Here is a 10,234-nt window from a genome sequence, read left to right as displayed (position 1 = left end):
GTGTTGGAGCAGACTCTTGAGAGTCCCTTGGACTGCAAGAAGATCCAACCAGTCCATTCTGAAGGAGATCAGCCCTGGGATTTCTTTAGAAGGAATGATGCTGAAGCTAAAACTCCAGTACTTTGGCCACCTCATGCGAAGAGTTGACTCCTTGGAAAAGACTCTGATGCTGGGAGGGATTGGGGGCAGGAGGGGAAGGGGACGACAGAGGATGAGATGGCTGGATGGCATCACTGACTCGATGGACGTGAGTCTGGGTGAACTCCGGGAGTTGGTGATGGACAGGGAGGCCTGGCATGCTGCGATTCATGGGGTGGCAAAGAGTCGGACACCACTAAGCGACTGATCTGATCTGATCTGATCTGATCTGAAAGCCTAATTCCCAGTACTCTGATTGTATTCAGAGAAAGGGCCTTTAAACGAGTAATTAAGTCAAAATGAGTCCTTAGGGTCCTAATGCAGTCCTCCTGGTGTCCCTGTAGGAAAAAGAAATTAAGACTCAAACACCAGGGATGCTCCAGGAGAGAGGAGAACCCAGTGAGGACATCGGGGGAAGACAGCCATCTGCAAGCTAAGGAAAGAGGCTTCTCACAAAATCCAACCTTGATCTCACCCTCCCAGCCCCTAGAACTGTGAGAAAACATGTTCCTGTTGTTTAAGCTGCTCTGTCTGTGGTATTTTAGTACAGGAATCAGCCTAGCAAGTTGACACACCCCACTTCCAGGAAGCTGACATGGCCCCTGGGGAGCCTGGGGACTCAGAAACCATGAGGTCTGAATTTTCTGCCAACCCAGCATGGCGGCTTAAAACAGAAATATCTGAGGGTAGGCCCTGGTGGTCCAGTGGCTAAGACTCTGCACTCTCAACGCCGGGGGCCTGGGTTTGATGCCTGGTCAGGGAATTTGATCCCGCGTGACGCCACTAAGAGGTCGTAGGCCACAACCAAAGATCTCATGTGCTGCAACTAAGACTGGGTGCAGCCAAATAAATATTTTAAAAGGGATGAAGAAATATGTGAAGGTAGAACTCTAGCTATGGCTTTCTACACTTTTTTTTTTTGCTGATAGCATAAGCATGTGTGTTAGTAATGGCTATTTTCTGGGCACAGTGGATAATGTCAGGGAAGTCTCACAGAACATAAGGCATGCTTGGGATTTTGGAAAATTAACAGGAAATTTCGAGGATAGCAAGATGAGGAAAGTTATTCCAGCCAGAGGGAAGAGTAAGGAGATATGAAAGATAGGGATGTATCCAGTGAGTGTCTACTCTGTGATGGGCATGCCTCTGTGAATTTAAATGTGCTCCTCATCTAATCCTCACCACAGTCCTGCTGCCTGTAGCCTATTATTATCCCATTTCACAGATGGGAAAACCAAGGCAGAAAGGGATTAATTCACCCGAGATTACAAACTTCATAGGTAATGGAGAGATTTACTCTAATTTTTCACCAGTAGATACCCTGTATGAAGAAAGCAATGGCTCCCCACTCCAGTACTCTTGCCTGGAAAATCCCATGGATGGAGGAGCCTGGTGGGCTGTAGTCCATGGGATCTCGAAGAGTCGGACTCGACTGAGCAACTTCACTTTCAATTTTCACTTTCATGCATTGGAGAAGGAAATGGCAACCCACTCCAGTGTTCTTGCCTGGAGAATCCCAGGGATGGCGGAGCCTGGTGGGCTGCCATCTATGGGGTCGCACAGAGTTGGACACAACTGAAGTGCCTTAGCAGCAGCAGCAGCAGACACCCGGTATTCTGCTTTTCATTTCACCAGGGTAGGTAGGGGTAAGGCCATGAGGAAAAGATATATTTATGTGTATTCTGTAATGCTTTTGTGGAATCACTGTATTAGTCAGGGTTCTGCAGAGAGCCAATAGGATGTACACACACACACACACACACGTGTGTGTGTGTGTGTGTGTGTGTGTGTGTTGAAAGAAGATTTTATTTTAAGAAATTGGCTTATGTGGTTGCAGCTCCATGCTTTCACTGCAGAGGTTTTGGGTTTATCCTTTGGTCCCTAGTCAGGGGACTAAGATCCTGAAAGCCATGCTGTGTAGCCAAATTAAAAAAAAAAAATTATGCAGGGCAACCCAGCAGGTTGGAGACCCAGGAGAGTTATAGTTGAGTCCAAAGTCCATCTGCTGGCAAAATTCCTCCTTCCTCCAGGGTGGTCAGTCTCAAGTGGCTTCAGCTGATCAGATGAAGCCAACCCAGATTATGGAGGGGTCATCTACTAAGTCAATGATTTAAATGTTAATCTTACGTAAAAAAAAAAAAAAATACATAGAAACATCTTAGAATGATGTTTGACCAAATATCTAGGTACCATGGCCTATCCATGGGCTTCCCTCATAGCTCAGTTGGTAAAGAATCTGTCTGCAAATGCAGGAGACCCCAGTTTGATTCTTGGGTCAGGAAGATCCACTGGAGAAGGGATAGGCTACCCACTCCAGTATTCTTGGGATTCCCTTGTGGCTCAGCTGGTAAAGAATCCACCTGCAATGCGGGAGACCTGGGTTTCATCCCTGCGTTGGCAAGATCCCCTGGAGAAGGGAAAGGCTACCCATTCCAGTATTTTGGCCTGGAGAATTCCATGGACTGTATAGTCCATGGGGTCACAAAGAGTTGGACACGACTGTGACTTTCACATGGCCTATGCAAGTTGACATATAAAATTCATCACCTATTGGTTTAGATGGGCTCATTTAGGAAACTGAATTAAAGGTAGTCTTGTCTGATGGGAGGGAAATAAAGATGCCAGGGTTGTTGGGGCGGGTGTGGGGGGGCCTCTGCTAGCTGTCCCTTGCTGAGCAAGCATCCCACAGGGAGCTGGCTTTGGTGAATTTACAGGCATCTGAAACATGAGCGCCCACGCAAAAGCAGTGTCAGCTGTGGGTTTTTGAGCTCAACCTCTGGACCTGGTAAGTTCTTCTCTTTGGGAAGCTCCCTGGCCCCCACTGGCCAGATGCTACATGCAGCCACACCCTGTCTGGGCTCTGCTGCCTCCCCAGGACTCTGACCCAGGAAATCAGCCACAGAAACTTTCTCTGAGACTCACCTGAAGTCCTGCTCCCGGATCCACAGATTGGGGGGTATTTTTCCAGAGGGACGTTGAGGCAGGAATTCCTCCTCTCCTTCAGGAACTTGAAATCACCGTCCAGAAAGTTTCTTCATTCTCTGCTCTCTACTTGGCCCGATCCGTCCCATCAGTGAGCCTGGCTCCTTTTATCCCAGGGCAGAGGGGAATCCTGGGGGGAAAGTCAGTTACAATTTAACGATATTATCCCACCTGATTCGTGACCATCAGCCACATCCCCCTATATTTTACTCTCTTCTCCTCTGCGTCCCCAGCACCCACACTTCGTGACGTCATAAAGAGGAAGATGTGTTCTGAAGTCTGGAAACACCTGCCTGTTACTTACTCAATACCACAAGCTCTTACTTTATAAGAGGAAAAAAAATCATAAAAGACCTCGAATGCTGCTTTTTGTTCATAAGCATTTTCCTTCTCTCGTTTTTTCCTCTCTCCATAACTGAAGGGAGCTGGTAGCAGCTCCTCTGCTTTGCAGCTCAGCTGGTAAAATGCCTGGAAAGCAGCCAGTGGCCTGGGTTCAATCTACTGATAAGTCATCAATTTCTTTCTCACCCAAAACATCTGGTTTCGGATCCTGAGTTATGAGCTAATATTAAATATAAAAGTTTATAGCATCACATATATAATACTGCTGATTAGAAACATCAAGAAAAGTAATTGACTTGAGGGGACTCGGAGTGACCAGCTGGTTGAACATCTGGATGGGATCCAAGAGGCTTGAATCCCCGATCTGTCCATTCTTTCTTGGTCAGTAATATCTGGTCTGGGATCTTTAAAAAAGAGTTCGACTCTCTTCCTTGGATACCACTTTTGCCCAGTGTTTTATACACAAGAAATGGGCATGTGTGTTCACTAGGAAAAACTAAAATAATTATAGTTTTTATCCTCTCTTGCATCCGTTCTTGACGGGCCTTTATTGGTTTTCATTATTTCCTTAGCTGCGGGGTGTTACCAGCAGTGACCACGTGGTGGCAGTGAACCCTCGTCCTTCGCCCACGGGCTGAGGTGGTGGCGAGGGGAAAATGCCCGGACCCATCCTTCTCCATCTGGCTGGCAGCTGAGCCTCCCCGGGAGGGAGAAGAGTTCCTGCCAGTCTGGGCTTTGTTCTCAGGGGGCTTCGGTTGACATCTGTTACTCAGTGCTCCGCAGAATTCCTTTGCCAACTGCATCCGTGTGACCAACAACCTGAAGTTAACCAAGGCAGTGTGTTCTGTTAGCGTAACCCCTCCCCGACCCCCCGGAACATCACGGATTTCTCCGTCTCTCCTGATGTTGCGTTTGGGTCCAGGATTTAAGGAGGCCAGTGGTTTCTGGAATCTCTTTTCAACAGGCTTATTTCCAGGACATTAGGCAGAGAGCAGGCGCATCTCAGACTGTCTGAGGGTGGCTGCTCTAAACCCCACCTAAGTCCAGGCTCAGGGAGCAGGAATTTGAGGCTTGATCACCCAGATTTGCCACTTTCACGTCACCATGTGATTGGGAGTGGATGGGGGGCATCGCAGGGGGATGTGCTGGATACAGAGTAGCATCCCGATACAGGACACAAGGGATGCACCACAATGTGTGTGCGGCCCCACGGACCGCACCCGCCAGGCTCTCCGTCCATGGGGTTCTCCAGGCATGAGTACTGGAGTGGGCTGCATTTCCTTCTCCAGGGGATCTGCCCCACCCAGGGATGAACCCAGGTCCCCCGCATTGACAGGCAGGTTCTTTACCACTAGCACCTCCTGGGAAGCCACTGGCTACAGAGTAGCGTCTTAATCTGATCTCCTACTCCTTCCTTTTCTTTTTTCTTGCCTTTTGTGTCCAGAACATTATTGCTTGAGGCAGAAGGGCGGTTGGGCCTTCCTCAGGACACTCAGGAACCCACTGCTTCAGGCGGGAGGAAATCACCATTGCAGCCCTCTTCCTCCAGAGCCTGGAAGGCTGCTGCTTCAGTCGTGTCCGACTCTGTGCGACCCCAGAGACGGCAGCCCACCAGGCTCCCCCGTCCCTGGGATTCTCCAGGCAAGCACACAGGAGTGGGTTGCCATTTCCTTCTCCAATGCATGAAAGTGAAAAGTGAAAGTGAAGTCGCTCAGTCGTGTCCGACTCTTAGCGACCCCATGGACTGCAGCCCACCAGGCTCCTCCATCCATGGGATTTTCCAGGCAAGAGTACTGGAGTGGGGTGCCATCGCCTTCTCCAGTCAGTCTTTATTGAGTGCCTGCTAAATTCTGAAATAGAAAGACAAGGGCGAGTGAATTATTAAAAATCTATAAACTATCTCTAGAAACTTATCTTTTGAAAAAGAGCCACCAAGAGCAGAAGTTCTCAAAAATGTGGCTCCTGGGCCAATAGCATGAACACTGCCCAAAAACTTACTACAAATGCAGACTCTCAGGCCCACCCAGATCCACTGAGTCTGAAACTCTGGGGTGGAGGGGTGGGGGGGCATCAGTGGCCTGGGGTTATAGCCACTGCTCCAGGGAGGGGATTCTTGGGTTCTTATTTTTTTAACATGTAATTTGCCTACCATAAAATTCATCTTTTTATTATTATTTTTTAAAACATTTATTTGGCTACATCAAGTCTTAGGTGCAGCATGTGGGGTCTTTGTTTTAGTTGTGGCCTGTGTAATCTTTAGTTGCAGCATGCAAACTCTTAGCTGGGGCATGTGGAATCTAGTTCCTTGACCAGGGATTGAACCTGGGTCCCCTGCATTGGGAGCTCTGAGTCTTAGCCACTGGACCACTAGGGAAGTCTCGGGAGGGGATTCTGATGTCCACTCAGGCTTGAGAACCAGGGTGTTTGAGTACACCCTTCCCCACCTTACCTGCTTCCCAGGTGGCGCTAGTGGTAAAGAACCCACCTGCCAATGCAGGAGACAGAAGAGACAGGGTTTCAATCCCTGGGTCGGGATCATTCCCTGGAGGAGGTCATGGCAACCCACTCCAGCATTCTTGCATGGAGAATTCCATGGACAGAGGAACCTAGTGGGCTAGAGTCCATAGGGTCGCACAGGGTCCAACATGACTGAAGGGACTTAGCACTCACATCTTCTTCCCCTACCTTCTTTGTTGAATTCCTTTAAGAACCAGGTACAGGATTATCTTGGTCCCTGCCCTTGGAGAATTTGCAGATTAATGGGAGAGACAGTAAAAATCTGGGTCCATGATCATAACAGTAGAGGACCTCTCGTGTGCTGTGGTCACAAGCTAGAGGCCCCTCACAGCTTTGAACAGCAGTGAAATGGGGTTGCAGACAGTAAGACCTGAGTCAGGAGTAAAACTGTTGTTGTTGTTCAGTCACTCAGTCATGTCTGACTCTTTGCGACCCAGTGGACTGCAGCACGCCAGGCTTCCCTGTCCTTCGCCATCTCCTAGAGTTTGCTCAAACTCATGTCCATTGAATCGGTGATGCTATCCTGTCATACATTCTATGCTATACCATCTCATCCTCTGTCGTCCCCTTCTCCTCCTGCTTTCAGTCTTTCCCGGGTCTTTTCCAATGAGTCAGCTCTTTGCATCAGGTCACCAAAGTATTGGAGCTTCAGCTCCAGCATCAGCCCTTCCAGTGAATATTCAGGGTTGATTTCCTTTAGGATTGACTGGTTTGATCTCTTTGCTGTCCAAGGGACTCTGAAGAGTCTTCTCCAGCACCACAGTTTGAAAACATCAATTCTTTGGCTCTCAGCCTTCGTTATGGTCCAACTCTCACATCTGTACATGACTACTGGAAAAACCATAGCTTTGACCATACAGACCTTTGTTGGAAAAGTGATGGATGTCTCTGCTTTTTAACATGCTGACTAGGTTTTTCATAGCTTTTCTTCCAAGGAGCAAGTGTCTTTTAATTTCATGGCTGCAGTCACCAACAGAAAAATATGTACAAGCACTTCTCAACCCCCCTTGCGCTGCTCTGAGTCAGCAATGGTCTAAACAACGCCTACATGCCTCACCAGACTCCCCCTTAGGTGGTTTTGGGGCCACTGGGGTGGTAGACTCTTAGCCTGCAGAGCCAGGCAGGTGGCATGAGTGAGCGATCAACGGGATGAGGTGAGAAGGAGCAAAACCTGGCCCGGGTGCTCCATGTGGGAGCGATGCTCTGCCCAGAGCAAGCCTTGGTTCCCCAAGAGACGCAGGCCCAGATGAAGCCAGATCCTGGGACTGTTTTACAAGTGAGCCTGGAACACTAGATTTTTATGCAAAATTTCCTGAGAACATATATAAACACTTTGTGGGCCAAAAAGGAGATGCATGGAAGCCAAACAGGCCCAAACCAGGCTGGTCGCCCTCTTTGAGCATTTGCTTCCACGATCGCCACCTAGCGGTGAGTATGGGTTGCTGCACTCTTTGCTTTTCCAGCCACAGAGGCCGAGGACTTCTTCCCTCTCTTCTTAAATTAGGGTTAGGATTTCCAAAAGTCTATTGTTATGAAAAGGTTTAGAGTGACACGCGAGGGGCTGTTCTCCTCCTTCTCCTTCTGGAAATGGATTAAACTGATGAGGGGTGGGGGTGGGGTTGAGACAGTACTTTGAGGCCCCTGAGGTGAGGGGGAAGGGAGGTGACCCCCCAGGCTTGTGTCCCTGCTTTGCCTCTGGGAACTTTGCGAGGTGATGCTCATTTGCCTCGGAAATAGGAGAGTGGGATGGCTCAGCATTTGGGGACAGGACAGGGGGACCAGAAAGGTGCTGGGTTTGCAGAAAGAGGGCAGCATGTCACCGAGGGGACAGGGTCCCCCTGCCCTTCGTGGGTGTCCCAGCATCAGAGGACAGAGAGAAAGAGAGTCCTGGGTGGGAACCAGAATCCTCACCCAGCTCCGTGTCTGCTGGGGCAGAACTGAGGTGTGACCCGGGGCAAGTAACTTCCTGTCCCTGAGCCTCCGAGTCCACATCCGCACAGTGTGGACGTGGAACATGATTCCCCAGTAAAGAGCAGAATCCAGCGATCGGTCTTGCTTTCTTCCTTAGTAGGAAGAATTAGAGAAACTTAGAAATTGAAGGAATATTTCTTTTTTCCTTTTTTAAAAAAATTATTTATTTTTGGCTGCATCGGGTCTTAGCTGTGGCATGTGGGATGTTTTGTCGCAGTGTGCGGGCTTCTCTCTAGTTATGTCCCGTGGGCTCTGTAGTTGCGGTCTGCAGGCTTAGTTGCCCTGTCGAATGTAGGATCCTAGTTTCCACACCAGGGATTGAACACTGGAAGGTGGATTCTCAACCAGTGGACCACCAGGGAAGTCCCTGGAATATTTCTCTTTGAAAAACATTTGCTTTCAAGTCAATTGAGGTACAATTCTAGCCAATATTATTTCTTCACTAACTATGTGCCAGGGCTTGCCTGATGGCTCAGCGGTAGTGCCTGCAATGCAGGAGATGAAAGTTCGATCCCCAGGTCGGGAAGGTCCCCGGAAGAGGACATGGCGACCTACTCCAGTATTCTTGACTGGGAAAATCCTATGGCCTGAAGAGCCTGAAGGGCTATGGTCCATGGGGTTGCAGAGTCAGACATGACTGAAGTGACTGAGCACACACACACACAGGCCCTTTCCCAAGCCCTTCATATACCCTAACTCACCTAATGCTTGAGGCAAGTGTAGGAGGCAAATGTCGTTTATACTCCTGTTTTACAGTTGAGGAAACTGAGACACAAGTAGTATAAGGAGCCATCCCAGGTCACCGAGCTAGATGACAGAGCAGGTATTAACTCTAGAATGAAGGAGGCTGCCTGCTTCCTGACAAACACGGCACGTTCTCCACTGCTTCCAGAGTCCATCTCCAGATTTGCAGAGACCTGTGCTTGGCACCAGACAGTTTCCTCTGTGTTTGCAAAGGGGATCAGAATATACCATCCCAATTTTTTGGTGACAAAAAACAACTTAAAGAATTAATCAAAAAAGGACAAACACTAGCTCTACTGACTGCAAAGTCCAGCTGTAGAGCTGGTAAGATGTCTTCAGGTTCTGCTGGATCCAGGTGCTCTCAAGGTATCCCCAGGAACCTGTCCTGTTTTCTGCCTCTGAGCTGCCTGCTTCTCATTATTGGCCTCATCCTCAGAGGGACTCTACCCAGGAAAGAGCAGATGGGCATCCACAGTTCCAGAAAGATGGTCTATTATCTTAGCAACTCCAGCAGAAAAAGGCTGCCAGGGGTTAGCGATGCTTCACTCTTCTCTGCCAAGACTGGTCAACTTGCCCACATACAGAATGAAGGGAAAGGGTCAGTCCATCTGAACCTCAGAGACTGATGGTGGCAAAGGAATGATGGTCCTCTAAAGGAAAATTGGAATGATGTTACTGTAGCCAGGGCTACCTGCAATGCAGGAGATGCTAGGGATGTGGGTTCGATTCCTGGGTCAGGAAGATTCCCTGGAGAAGGAAATGGCAACCTGCTCCAGTATTCTTGCCCGGAGAATCCATGGACAGAGGAGCCTGGCCAGCTGCAGTCCATGGGGTCACAAAGAGTGGGACAATACTGAGTATGCGTGTTGTGCCCTTCCATAGCCAGTGGACTCTGGGGATCCAAAAACGACAGATGGTTCTTCACACCCTCTCCTTGTGGCTGGTCATTCTGGGGACCTGCTGTGCTCTCTGGGTTGATACATCTTTGATACATCTCTTTGATACATCTCTTCTGCCAGAGGGCCTTGGGAGGCTGTGTTTCTCTTCTTCTTGCTCTTCTGAATTCTGTGTGTTTACAGCAGTGGAGTCACATGGGCTGAATTCGGTCCAGCCTTGGCAAAAACGTGTCCTGCAGCCCATCCGTGTTCCAGGCCAGCTACCTCACCAGGAAGCCACACTCAGGTTTGGAGCCGAATGTCAGCAGGGACATGGAGTCAAGCTGAGCATAGGTCTGTGTTAGATCCTGGCATGCAGTGTCCAGCTGCCCTTCGCAAGGCCTAGGCACGCACCTCCTAGGTCCTGGGAATATTGCTTGTGGGGCTGATGACTCATAGCTATGTCGTTCACTGAGCGCTGTCCACATCTGTGCTACAGGGCCCTCCTTCAGCCAAGGATACACACCCTGCTGAGGTCCAGCCCACAGTCAATGAAATGAGGTTAACCACCCAAACGCAGAGCTCCCCACTGGACTAGCCGGGGCCTCAGTTGCATCCACACCACATCCTGCCCATTCCCGCCTCCTCCATGTCCTTACAGGCAA

At 49.3% G+C, this 10,234-nt stretch overlaps 1 protein-coding gene across 1 annotated transcript in view; it reads right to left on the bottom strand.

Moving 5' to 3' along the window:
* ELAC2 (elaC ribonuclease Z 2) overlaps positions 1 to 10,234 on the bottom strand; it is a 35,482-nt gene that overhangs the window by 23,780 nt on the left and 1,468 nt on the right. The window lies entirely within an intron of this gene.

This window comes from Bison bison, unplaced genomic scaffold, assembly GCF_000754665.1.
Source record: "Bison bison bison isolate TAMUID 2011002044 unplaced genomic scaffold, Bison_UMD1.0 scf7180017864180, whole genome shotgun sequence".
Classification (NCBI taxonomy): domain Eukaryota; kingdom Metazoa; phylum Chordata; class Mammalia; order Artiodactyla; family Bovidae; genus Bison; species Bison bison.
The sequence above is the reverse complement of the archived record's forward strand: the minus strand, read 5'-3'. Positions and strand labels throughout refer to the sequence as shown.